The sequence below is a fragment of the Nansenia antarctica genome (genome assembly GCF_963989245.1).
Source record: "Nansenia antarctica genome assembly, chromosome: 5".
Classification (NCBI taxonomy): Eukaryota; Metazoa; Chordata; class Actinopteri; order Argentiniformes; family Microstomatidae; genus Nansenia; species Nansenia antarctica.
This window is the reverse complement of record NC_137690.1, coordinates 57,444,179-57,457,366: the sequence shown is the minus strand read 5'-3', so window position 1 is coordinate 57,457,366 and position 13,188 is coordinate 57,444,179. Positions and strand designations below refer to the sequence as shown.

The following is a 13,188-nucleotide window of genomic DNA, read 5'->3' as shown; positions in this document are numbered from 1 at the left end:
TCTGTCTCTCACTCTCTGACACACATCTACACACACACACGCACACACACGCACACACACACACACACGAACGCACACGCACATGCACACGCACACACACACACACGCACACACACGCACGCACACACACACGAACGCACACGCACATGCACACACACACACACACACACACACACACACACACACACACACACACACACATACACTCATTTGACCTGTGGGAGTTGGTCTGTAATTTCCCTCCTCACTTTCTACTTTCTTGTCTTGTGGGACTGTAGTTTCTGATTTGTTTTGGTATGGTATCGAGGCAGTGTTATTATCTATGGGGATCGGCCAGTGTTATTATCTATGGGGAGGCCAGTGCATGGTTTATGGTAAGAGTATCTGGGATTGCCTGGGAAGTTATTGGCTGTCAATTGAGATGGGATCTCTTTGGGGCCTCTGCCTTCCAGAGCTAGCCCACACACTACGGTATTCTGAGCTGCAGTGACGGAGGTTGAGAATGAGAATTCTCTTCTCAGTCACAGTTTTAAATGAAGTTCTCCCTATTGGCTTACATATGAAGTAGCATACTGTAGTAACACTGTCATTACTGGAGAAACAACATTGCACTGCGATGTTGTTATATAGTTATGAGGTAACAACATGGTAATTAGGAGTTGAGCAGTTTGTGTAAGGACTGTTTCATATTCAAATTGTGTAATAAACACAAACGATTCCATTTTATATACCTCTTCCTCCTCCTCCTCCTCTTCCTCCTCCTCTTCCTCATCCCACTCCTCCTCCTCCACACACTACTCCCAGGTGCAGGCTATTTCAGGAGACATTTCCATAACCCCCTTTGTGAACATCTAGCCTAACTGTCACAATAATTGATATATAGGTACCAGAGCTAGGCAGTCATTTGCATATAATAGACTGATAAGAGATGTAATAATGGAAGCTCAGAGCCTTGTGGAAGGAGGGTGAGCCTCACAAGACTGATGGCCATTTGAATAATGCACAATAAGCAGTATTTCCATGACAGATCGAATAAGTCTGACGAAGCATTCTGAGCTCATTGGTCATCTGAGGAGAATATCCCTCCTCTCTCCTCAGACCTAATCTGTATACATACAGTGCTAATCCTTAAATTATCTCTACAGCATATGATCTGGGTCTTTAGTCCTAATCCTCATGTTGTCTGGAGCCTGCTAACCCTCTTCCTCCTGGCCCTAGTCCCATGTAGGTCCAGGCCAAACCTCAGTCGCTGCCTGGAGAGATGCTCAGTACAGTTAGTTGTGTTGATCCTGCTCACTGTAATAGCCTATTTAAGAGGTTGAACTAATATTTCTCCTAATTATTAATTTACATCGAGTGGTTTCATCTCCAGCTGATGCAGAATAACCAAGCAACTGGCCTATCTTATTACAGTTTATACAACAGATAGATCCGGTCCATTGTCTCTACAATATTATATAGTATATAAATCTTATATAAATAAAAGTTCCATTAAAATACATTAATGAAAAGTCTGTCAGTCATCTGTTTAATGCAGAGTGCCGTTACACCACTAGGGGGTGTAACGGCACTCCGCTTCGCGTCGTGCCTAACCACCCCGCTAGCTGTGCCGATATCCACGATATACCACGGCTTCTCGTTCCATAACGCTTAAATATGCAACTAAAAAATAAATTACAGTGACATTACATGGTCTTAAATTAAGCCATGACATATTGGGATACTTTGAGATACAAGCCAGAAGAGGTTCCCCTAAATAGACAAGGATATTGCCAAGAAATGGCCTGATTGGAGAGACAGGGACACACCTCCCCACACCCAAAAGTTTGTTGGTATTAAACGGATGACTGTCTGGTCTAATAAGATAAGACATGTATTCATATTATATCATGAATCATACAGTCACATTGGTCAAATGGGGATAAACTAACGCTAAATAATTAGCAACAGAAGTTCTGCAAGGCATCTTTATCAACTTGAGTTATTGAATTACCAAGACAGTTTCATAAAGAGGTTGACAGACAGGTTATGCAATCAAAGCGTTTACTGTGGCAGTTCAATTTGTGATGAAAAGATGTAGGGCACACAGTGGCTTTCTTACTTTATTTCTTATTTATTTATTTTTCTTTACAACTACACTACGATTGGAGATTACGCAGAGTAATATAATTGCTTTTCTAAATGCCAAGTCAATAAAGACTTCTCAGTTGAGCAGAGCAGAGCAGTTCCGGCCTCTCTGTATGCCCCATCTGGTAATTAGCAGTACCAGAACCCTTTATCATCCTCTGTATCAATGCTTGAAAATAGCTCCCTGCTTCTAAACGATAATTGTCTCCATAGAATTGAATATGATGCAAATTAAATGATTATTTACTGATGAAAAGGATAGGTTGTTGTCCACACATATTGAGCAGAAACTTTTCGACGATTCCAGCAAGTCGAGAGAGTCTAGCGAAATCTAAGTGGCAGTTTCATAGTACTTCTCTTTTGCAGTAGAGAACTGTGAAGTTGTAATTTAGGTTAATCTGATCAAAGTCCTTAATATCCTCTAACATTTCTTTGGAAAAAGCTACATTTCAAACAGGAATTATACATATAACCTAATTGCTCGATGTCGAAGTGAAGAGAGACATTATTACCAAACCGACTCTGATTAACCTCCTGGTCTTTGTAGTTTTTCACTACCTTACAGTATATTGTAAAAACCCTTACCCTTCATATCCATTGATTCAGAACAAACTCTGCTAAAAATCATGGCATCAGAATGTACTTATAATATAATGATAGTCCTCTTTTTCCCTGCTGTTGCTTGCTCCACTGGCTCCCTGGCTCCTTTGGCTCCTGTGGCCTGCTGTTTGTTGTTGTTGCCTGCGTGGTGGCTCTCATTTCCCCCAGGAGCAGATAAAGTGCAGACGTATGGTACGGCTGTTTGTGAATGGGGGCTGACACGCAGGGATGACACAGGAAGGGTTATCGGTCTCAGAGCAGGCAGCCCCAGTTCACCACTCCCCACTGTTGGGTTCCCCCCACGGGTAATTGGCTTCTTCTTCTCTGCCTCCCACTGACAAACGGCTGTCAAAAGAAGCTTGGATTTTCTCTCTTTCTCTCTCTCTCTCCTTCTCTCTTTCTCTCTCTCTCTCTCTCTCTCTCTCTCTCTCTCTCTCTCTCCCTCCGCCTTTCTTCTCTCTCTTCTTTCATTCTCATCCACGTCAAAATAGGATATTTGCTGGAGTGAGAAAATGGTGCAGCTAAACATCTTTAAAGCTCTGCTTGTAAAACGACCTGACAAATGCTGCAGATAAGGGGTGGGGATGGAGGATGATGATGTCAAAGGAAATGCTTTTTACCATATAACACTCATATCTGCTCAAGGACATGTTGGAGCCTGTTGTCTGGAATAAAACTAAAAAAAGTGTTTTATGCCAAGTGTTTACTTCCAATGATGAACTTGGCACTGAGTATATATTTCACTAAGAGATGAGGATTTATTTTCTATTCCTCCCACTTTTTTTTCTAAATCTGTTAATTAGAATGAATTTGTAATGCTTTTTAAAGCCGGAGATTCAAGTCTTGTTTTTTAAATGAAGAACATTTATTAATACCGTTTAGGTTTTGTCACCGCCCTGTCTCAATAATTGTCTCTTCTGTTTCTCGCTTTTTCATGGTTAAACATTTTCAGTCACAGAGACTACTTTTATGCCTCTACCACAAACAGTGATCAGTGCCTGGCTGCTCCACACTGAGCTGCTGACCTCGCCCAGTGTTTCTGGGAGATGAACTTCTCAGTCTCCCAGGGTCAGATAGCGGAGGGGGCTTGGCTCAGCTGGACGCTGAGATGAACTGGCAGAGGAAACCTGGAGCTGCCCTCGCAGAGGAGACCTGGAGCTGCCCTCGCAGAAACACACTCTCGCCTCAGAGAGGGAACACACACTCGCCTCAGAGAGAGAACACATACTCGCGGGGGTTAATCCCGACTCCGGGATGTTCCACGCCAGGCTCGTATCTTGACCGTGGGCTGCAACTCCCACAGAGGAGAATGCATAACTTTGATTGGCCGCCTACACTGGTGCACTATCTGGGCCAAAGCCAGGGGCTTATAACGTTGCCATTTTGTTTTTCTACATGAGGGTCGAGTGAAACAATGTGGAGCACTGATCGTGACCCTGAGAAGTGTCTTTGGCTGGCATTACAATGCTCTCTGGCGCCATCAGTAGTTCCACAGGGAACAAGGAAAAATAATGATTAGACCAGTCTTGGAAGCCCAGCTCTGGGCTTTATCTATTGTTTTACAGAGAACAACCTAAATCTCATGTGGCAAACCCCTGATTAGACTGTCACACCACATCAGCCGTGTTGAAGGATAGTCTACAAATCTCTGAACTTGTGACAGAGTTCACAAAACCAATTAAGCCCGCAATCGCACTCTGCAGTGATAGCTAGCTTGAATGTACTGGCGCCCATTGACCATGTCTACAATTCAATTGGCCATGGAACGATCTCCCTGATTGGAGAGGAGGGAGTTTCTCCAGCTTGGTTACAGAGATTTCAAGTAGATGGGTTTGAAACCCCGACCGCTGGAGTGGGTGCTGTCTTACACTACGATCGGAGCCTGAGATAAGCAGGATTTATTTCCCAAAGAGGCGGATAATTAATTGGAGGAGCGGGGGTTGTGTAATCCTGTTTTCCACGGCCCTTAACCCTCCTCACCCTGGGAAAGTAGACCCGAGCACTTCAAAGCAGAACCCACAGGACTTCGTAGAGATGGAGGAAAGTGCACATCTTTCCCTGTCTGTCCCTAACTTGTTCTTTCTCTTCCAAAGTGCAATATAGAGAGAATAAAAGAGATAAACTAATTAAAAGTCAGTAAAGTTTCTCTCTGTGCAGTGTATCAAATTGCAGCTTTTAGCGGTACTTTGCCTTTGAGTGTACAGCACTTGAGAGAAAGCTGCATTATTGGACATACTTTGAACATGGCGCTAAATATAACCTTTATTGGAAGAGGCCCCAGATAAATATGTACTGTATCTATGTATGGATGTGGGTAATCTAAGCTCCTGTATGAGTATCTTGTTTTTCCTCTTGCTCTCCCCCTCCGAGGTAAATCTAGGGGTGCAGCCGATTGTTTGGGTGGGATTCTCTTGTCTCTCAACAGTGTTTGTGATATCAGTGATCTCAGTGCCTGCAGGTGCATCTCCACAGCTGGGACTTCACAGCGCTTTTCACATCTTGCTGCTCAAAAATTGATGAAAACAAAGGGCTTATTGTGCCTTGTCGGCATGTGCGTTCCATACAGCTACAGTTGAAGCATGTTAGATATGTGCTGCTAAGAGAAAGTCGATCTTCAGTGGATTCTCTTTACGTTCAAGGGGCTATTGACAGTAATAACTATAACTGTCCTGATAATCTCCCAAGATGAGTCCATTACTTCACACAGACCTGTGTGATTGATACGGATACACATTGAACTTATGTGTGAGTGAGTATGTGGTTTTATAACTGTGTGTGTGTGTGTGTGTGTGTGTCTGTGTCTGTGTCTGTGTCTGTGTCTGTGTCTGCGTCTGCGTCTGCGTCTGCGTCTGCGTCTGCGTCTGCGTCTGCGTCTGCGTCTGCGTCTGCGTCTGCGTCTGCGTCTGTGTGTGTGTGTGCAGTGGTGTAGTCTAGTTTTTTCTAGTGGGTATACTGTGATTTTGCCCTCCCAGTCAGAGCGACACCTGTCCCGTAGCGACACCCCATAAGCACCACCACACTCACTTATGCATACAGTATGCATCTACACCGGTGTTTGCTGCCTTGGGGGGGGTGGCATGGACTGTACTTGTACATCAAGCTGCCTCACGCTACAGAAACAGGAGATAGGCTCCTTCCTTATGGGCCATTAGGCTCGAGAACCATCGGTTCTCAAGGCTACTTATGTGGTCTTGACTACCTGTCCACTTTCTCACCTGGTTCTTGCGCTCTCTCTCTCTGGTGTGCCGACACCATCCTGCTCTCTCTCCTTCTCTCCCTCTCTATCCTCCTCTCTCCCTCTTTTGCTGTCAACCAAAAGGCAAATATAACAACCAGAGTATTTATAATTTAATAAGAGGTATACATTGAATTCATATCAAATCATAACATCATTCTAATTGAATATTGGGTTGCTGTGGGCAATGCAGTCAGATGCTGTCTTTACTTACTCTCTCACCAGTAAGAAAATCATATGTCCAACTACAAAAAACAGACATTTCCAATGAGTGAGGGTTTGTTCCAATGCTTCAATCCACTGTCCATGTACTGTAAATATACCATTATGGTATTACCATAAAGCCCAATTCTAGCAGAATAAGAAAGATTGTATATCTACTTTAAGTAAAATAATAAAGTGCATCCAGTTAGCTCTTTAGCTGGCAAGTGTGCAGCAGACTAGCTCATCTAACCACCTCTGAGCTAGCTAGCTTGCTAGTTCTTTGACACTATTATTCACACCATGAAACTATAATCAGACACTTTCTAATCACAATAATAACGACTAATTTGAACCAACTTTCTCTGTCAGAACACAGTAATTATATTTGCTAACGTTTCAACTTGCTTATTTTCTTCTACAGAGCTTTCACCCTGCAAAAACTCTCTCACGCTAAAACAAAACCAAAACAAAACCATTCTCCAGCGGCACGAAGCTGTGTGTGGAGGTCTGGCCCGCCCGCGAATTTGCGAAACCTAGGATGGTAAGGGGAGGCAGGGCACGAGAGACTCGCCAGCCAATGAGGGGGCAATGAGGGAGTGCTTCGCCAACCAATCAGGTAGCGGTATTGCCCTGCCTCCCCCTACCATCCTAGGTTTCGCAAATTCGCGGCCCGCCCACCCCAAGGCTCTGTAGGGGAAATACTGAGACTAGCATTCTGAACGACTGGTTATGCGATAACAAACATGTCAGAAAGTTCGAAGTAAGTGCTTCGTAACACAGACGGGGTGAATTTTATGAATAAAAGTGTGAAAGTTCTGTCACAAAACGCCGTTACGTATCCTCGCGCATTTTCTAGTGGGTATAAGCAAATCCTTGGCCTTTCCTAGTGGGTATACGGCGTAGTCCTGCGTATCACGTAGACTACACCACTGTGTGTGTGTATCTGTCTTTTCATCTCTGTGTAAGACCTGGGTTTTGTCAGCTCTCAGTGCTTCCATGGTAGTGATAAATGTAGAATAGGCCATGTACAGCACTCACAAGCCATGTACAGCACTCCCATGGTGTACTCATCATTATTCTGTATGTTCTTTGTGAGCAAGCCCCAAATAAAAAATACATATGAGCTCTGGGCGAGAGAGGACATAATTTCAAAGTTAGAAAAATAAAACCGATAATACCTGGATTTTACTACATAATGACAGAAAACAACAAATAATCCACCTGAAATATTGGTTGTAGACTTAATTTTGACTGTTGTCTCACTCACATACTGTACTGTACATTACAGTGCCATGTATGCTAGGCCCCCTTCTGGAGTCAACTCTGGTCCCTAAGATACATGTATTCCACAGAGACAATAGGAGCTCAAAAGAGGTATAAGAAGGACAGAGAATAAGTGAGAAAGGAAGTCCCTGTGCATGTGTGTGTGTGCGTGAGTGTGTGCGTATGTTTGTGTGTGTGTGTGTGCGTATGTGTGAGTGGAGAGCGATCTTCTGTCAGCTCTCTGGTGTTCAGTGTGACAGACAGCTCAGCTCAGTGGGACTCAACCCTCCACTCAAGACCCTGAGAGTAGGGCACTTAGATACTGCGACGGCTAGTGGACACTTCTCTTCAAATCAGGACTTGTCTTCTAAGAACTTAAAGCACTGAGCAGCCCGTGAACAACAGAAGAGTATTTTTAGAGGGCCATCCACAAGGTGTGGTTAGAAACAGTGTATGCGTGCGTGCACATACGTTTGTCGTACTTATCGTGTATCAAGTCCAACCGTTACAGTTCTTGGATATCAGGGTAGTTCATGCTGCAATTCGTTCTGTCAAAAGGATCTCATTAGCATGACGTGGCGTCACATCCTGACCATAATGAAAGGTATGTTCTGTTTCTGCTTTAAATGAACTTTTAGCTGCTCCAAAAACGCTGCTCCAAATCACTTGGTTTTGCTGGGTGAAAGTCAGCAAGTTTGTGTTAAGAGCTTTAGGAGGAGTAGGTAAGACAGAAAGGGAAGTCGAAGTGAAGAGAGATGACAAGAGAGAAGTGCGGGAAGGGATAGAAGCCCTTGTGTGTGTGTGTGTGTGTGTGTGTGTGTGTGTGTGTGTGTGAGTGTGTGTGTGTGTGCCGAGAGTGATCTTCTATCAGCTCTGTGGAATAAGTAAGTCTTCTGTGAGCAGACAAGGCGTTGGGAGAACATGACAGGAGGACCGCGCAGATGAGAGAGGAGAGAAGGTGAGCGGAGGACATAAAAGGAGAAGTGAGAACAGAGTGAGATGAGAGCATGCGGCAGTTTATTATGCAGATGAGGGGCGTAGGAGACTCCTAAACAGTCTGTGCGCTTTTTTCTAATTCATCACTGTCGCGGGCGGGCGTGTGAGCTGCGGCGTTGGAGCTGCAGCGGGGTAGAGCAGCTGCGTGGCGGCCCCGACGTTGCAGCATCACCCTTCTGATTGATCACCTCTCTGCAGACATAGGAGCGCTTTTCCAGCCCCGTTGCTAAGAGTTTGCTGCACCCAGGAGCATCTCGAAGCCTTGATTAAACCCTGCTCTCCCCTCCCCTCTCTCTCTCTCTCTCTCTCTCTCTCTCTCTCTTTCTCCCTTCCCACTCTCTCTCTCTCCTTTCCCTCTCTCTCCCCCTTCTCTCTCTCTCCCTTCTCTCTCTTTCTCCCTTTCTCCCTTCCCGCTCTCTCTCTCTCTCCCTTCCCTCTCTCTCCCTCCCTTCCCTCTCTTTCCCTTCCCTCTCTCTCGCTTCTCTCTCTCTCTCTCTTTCTCTCTCTACTTTTCTCTAAAATGTAAAAATGGATCTCTATCATGTCCCTCTCTTCTCTAGCACGCTGTCATTTATCTCCCCACGTCGTTTCCTTTTGTCGCTTACTCTCACACCGTCGCCTGTCGTCTCACCTCTCCATCCTCTTCCTCCCACATCTTCCGCCTACTCACTCAGTTTTCTTCCCTCTCTCTCCCTCTCTCTCCCTCTCTCCCTTTCTCCCTCTCTCCCTTTCTCCCTCCCTTACCTGTCTCCCCGCCCCTCTCGCTGCTCACCGCGCCTGGTGAGACACTGACGCTCGAGCTAGCGGATGACAGGCCCAAATTTGTGTTCCATTAGAACGGCGTAATCCCCAGGAGCGTCAAAGGGTTGAATCATACGACTGCTATTACATAGCATTACATTATTTATCTCCCCCGCTGACACCCTGCTCCAGAGTGACTGCACCGCTGACATTCCTCCTGTCACCCTATTTGCACAGCCCAGGCACCTCGCATTAACATCCTGCCCCCCACGGGGCCCAAATGGCACTATCACACTCTCACGGCTGCGACTCCAAACTTCTCCTGGGTCACAGTGCCCCCCCTCCCCAGTAGAGTAGATGAGGATTTGTGTGGAGCTGACAGAGGATTAGAACTGGAAGTAGGTAGCGAGGTACAGAGGTACAGTGATTTGAGGCATGAAATAAAAATCGACAAACACTAGGCACTGTGAAGGACTGGGTGTCAGTGTCTAGATACATACAGTAATAACACACAGACACACACACACACACACACACAAACGCTCACACATACACATACGCATGCGCACGCAAGCACACACACACACACACACACACACACACACACACACACACACACACACACACACACAAACGCTCACACATACACACACACACACGCGCACACACACAGAGGTTGGAGGAAAGTTGCTTTGTGGAATGCCCTCCCTCTCTCTTTCAAACAACAGTTGTCTCCAAACAGCTTAAATAACTCTCTGTCATGTATTTCTTCCCCCAGTTCCAGAATGTGCCTCGTTCACCGGCTGGCTTGTCAATGGGCTGGTGTGTAAGGAGTGTATTTGGTGGGGGGGAGGCATGTGTCACCAGCCACCCTGCTCCTAGTCTGTTCAACTCATTGTCCCTCTACCCGCCCCCCCCCCCCCACACACACCCCCTGTCCTCCATAGGACAGCAACAGCTGTCACCTCTCCCCAAGCCCCTCCCACCTTCCCCACCTTGCAGCCCAGTCAGCTGCCGCAGCCACTGTCACTCCCATTATTGTCTGCATGGCATTTGTGGAGTACACCAGGGGGCCGCTGGTCCTTGGTTCATCTCTAGTCCACAGCCCAGGGAACCAGAGGCAACGAGTAAACAAGAAAGGGCAAAGAAGAGAAATTAGCCAAAGTAGACAGCTCACACCACACAGACCTATCCCTTGTTGTTCAGCTCCAGTCATCCTGAATCAATGCTCTGCTTCCTCCCCAACATACTTTATAGAAACTGATCTTTACCCAGTTTTTCATACACAAGATTTACATAACAATGTAAGAAATCTATTTGTGGGTACTGTATACAGTATGTGATCATGTAGAAACGTGCTCCCATTATGTTTAGGATTGCATTGCTGTACTGACTACAATCCTTAATAAAGCTCATAATTATCATATTTCTATGACAAAAAAAGTTCCCTCTAGCTTTAAGCATTTTTAATGAAGCTTCAACTTTACTTCTAATTAACGCGCAGTGCAGCCGTGGGCGTTGGGGTCAGCTGTGCTGCCCACTCCGATTACAGTTGGACACTCACTCTGGTCAGAGAATCTGGAGATTAGGCGTAATGCTCATGAATGTCTGACGGACATGAGCACAGCGTTTGATTTTGTTTATGTGTGATATGCACATCATGCTGATTGAACTATTGATTTAATTCCCAAGACTTTATTTGCTTGAACCTCGTCATTAAAACTGCAGCCACACAGGATATGAATTAAGATCCCGGAGGATTACAAACGTTTTTCAATTGTGTCTCGCAGCGCATTGATTTCCCAATGAGTAACGGTAAAGCATGCGCCTCGGAAAGGCAAACGAGCCTGAATTAATGCATGTTTTGTTTGCCTTTTTTGAACCGCGCTCCAGCCCATTGGCTGTTTTTGTGGCAGAGGTGGCCAATCAGGTGGCCAAGTGGAGGTGGTTTGAAAAGCGCACAGCCTTGTGTGTGGCTCTTTGGGCCGTGGGTAGCTGCACCCACAGAGGATTTTGATTTGTTTAGATCAGATGCTGGTAGCCCATTCAGTCAGTGGCACATTTACATTTTAAAGCACCGTGTTTTTTTTTTTATCCAATGGCGTGCCATGTGTTGTGGCACAGTGTGTAGGATTAGAGGCACACTGCCCCATTGTTGTGCTGGCACCCTCAGAGAACACTCAAGGCAAGTATTAGTCTGCCCCCTACTGCCCAAATCAACACAATCTCAATATGTATTTCAGCTTATTTTTGCATGACATTATTTAGAGTGATATGTGACAACAGCTGGTGAAACCGGGAACAAGTCGGCAACCAATCCAAATGTTCAGACTTTTATTCTGAAAAATGTAAATACATTTCAACATTGTTGAAAATCAATGACTCACACGCGAGTCAAGCCAAAACATTGCAATGCAATGGATTCAGTGAGTAATCCCCACTACTCTACACTAACTAGGTTAACTCACCAGATCCATTGCATTGCAATATTTTGGCTTGACTAGCGAGTGTGTCATTAAACCCCAACATTTAAACAGGCTCTCAAAACCCACCTCTTCAAGCTTGCCTTCAGTTAACCCTCTCCCCCTCCCCTTCCCATGTGTCCCCAGCACTACCTTAATTAGACCCCTATACTTTCTTTCTCTATTTATTTCTTGTGTCTTTTTATTATTACTACTCAATCTTTTCAATTTGTAAAGCGTCTTTGAGTGTCTAGAAAAGCACTATATAAGTCTAATGTATTATTATTATTATTATTATTATTATTATTATTATTATTATTATTATTGATTTTGAACAACGTTGACATTTATGAAAACTTTTCAGTATAAAAGTCAGAACGGTCTGGTCTGTCAGTTACTGACTTGTTCCCGGTTTCACCAGCTGTTGTCACATATTGTAATGCAGCATGTGTGGACAGATACTTTGATCAAATGTCAAGTTTAATGACTCCCAAGTTCAGAAACCTTGCCCCCCACAGCCTTCAAAAGATGGGTTGCGTCAGAGGCGGTTATCACTGGCGTAAAGGAGGAGCAGTGGGTAGAGGCTTTGTTTCCTGCCTAAAGGTGATCTGGGCCAGATGGCCACCTCTCTCTTCTCCAGATGCACTCTAGCTCCCCATTTCCGCCTCTGGCAACCAGCAGGGTTGTAACTGATAGGGGCTTATCACACTGATTCTATGTGGAGATGGAGGTGGGGGGGGGGGGGGGGGGGATGGTACAGGAGGTCGGAAAGGACTGGGCCCTGTGCCAGCCTGGCAGACGCTATACCTGGGATATCCTCCCTCCATGCTCCCCTCCCACGCCCCCTCCTCCCTCCATTCTCTTGTTTCCTTCCTCCCTCCTCCCATCCATCCTCTCCTCCCGTCCCTCCTCCCCTCCCCTCTCCTCCCACCTCCATCCATCCATCCAGATGCTGCAGCTCTGCAGTGTTGCACCACTGATGCAGATCTGACTTTGGGCCATCACCCTCAAAGTTCCTTGACACGTTCCACACAGCCCCCCTGGGCTTATCTCTGGGAGAGATGGATTCTGGGAAGAAGGCTTTGTTTGTCTTCTTTTTTTTTTCGGAGCTGTGCTAGAGTGTTTCCCCTCACTGTCTCGTCTTCCTCGGGGCTCTGTTTTATCGATCGCCCCCTTCCTCCTCCTACTCCTCCTCCTCCTCCTCCTCTTCCTATGCTGGCCCTGCAAGTTTACTTTACCTGAGTACATGTGCTCATGTTGCCCATTGTAATGGCTCATCCACTTACAGGACAGGACATGGTTAGTGTCTTCTTTCAGCTGGATCTCTTTGAAGCCTTGCTGAGACATGTTTAGGTTGTGATAGAAATAGACACTTATCTCAGATAATGGCTTGTGCTCCTGTTTCCCTCCTACTGGGAGGAAGCAAACATCTCCATTATGATATATTTGTACTGAACACGGCAATTTTATTTTCCGAACCATATCCATTAGGGTATATCCAGAAAGTAATATAATAGGTTTCCGGGGTATCATTTTTAGGATAGTGCTACAAACCTGTTA

General features: G+C 45.5%; 1 protein-coding gene across 1 annotated transcript in view; it reads left to right on the top strand.

Annotated features, from left to right (window-relative positions):
- Positions 1-13,188, top strand: part of LOC308157517 (receptor-type tyrosine-protein phosphatase U-like) — a gene marked incomplete at both ends in the record, with an annotated part of 138,676 nt that overhangs the window by 44,039 nt on the left and 81,449 nt on the right.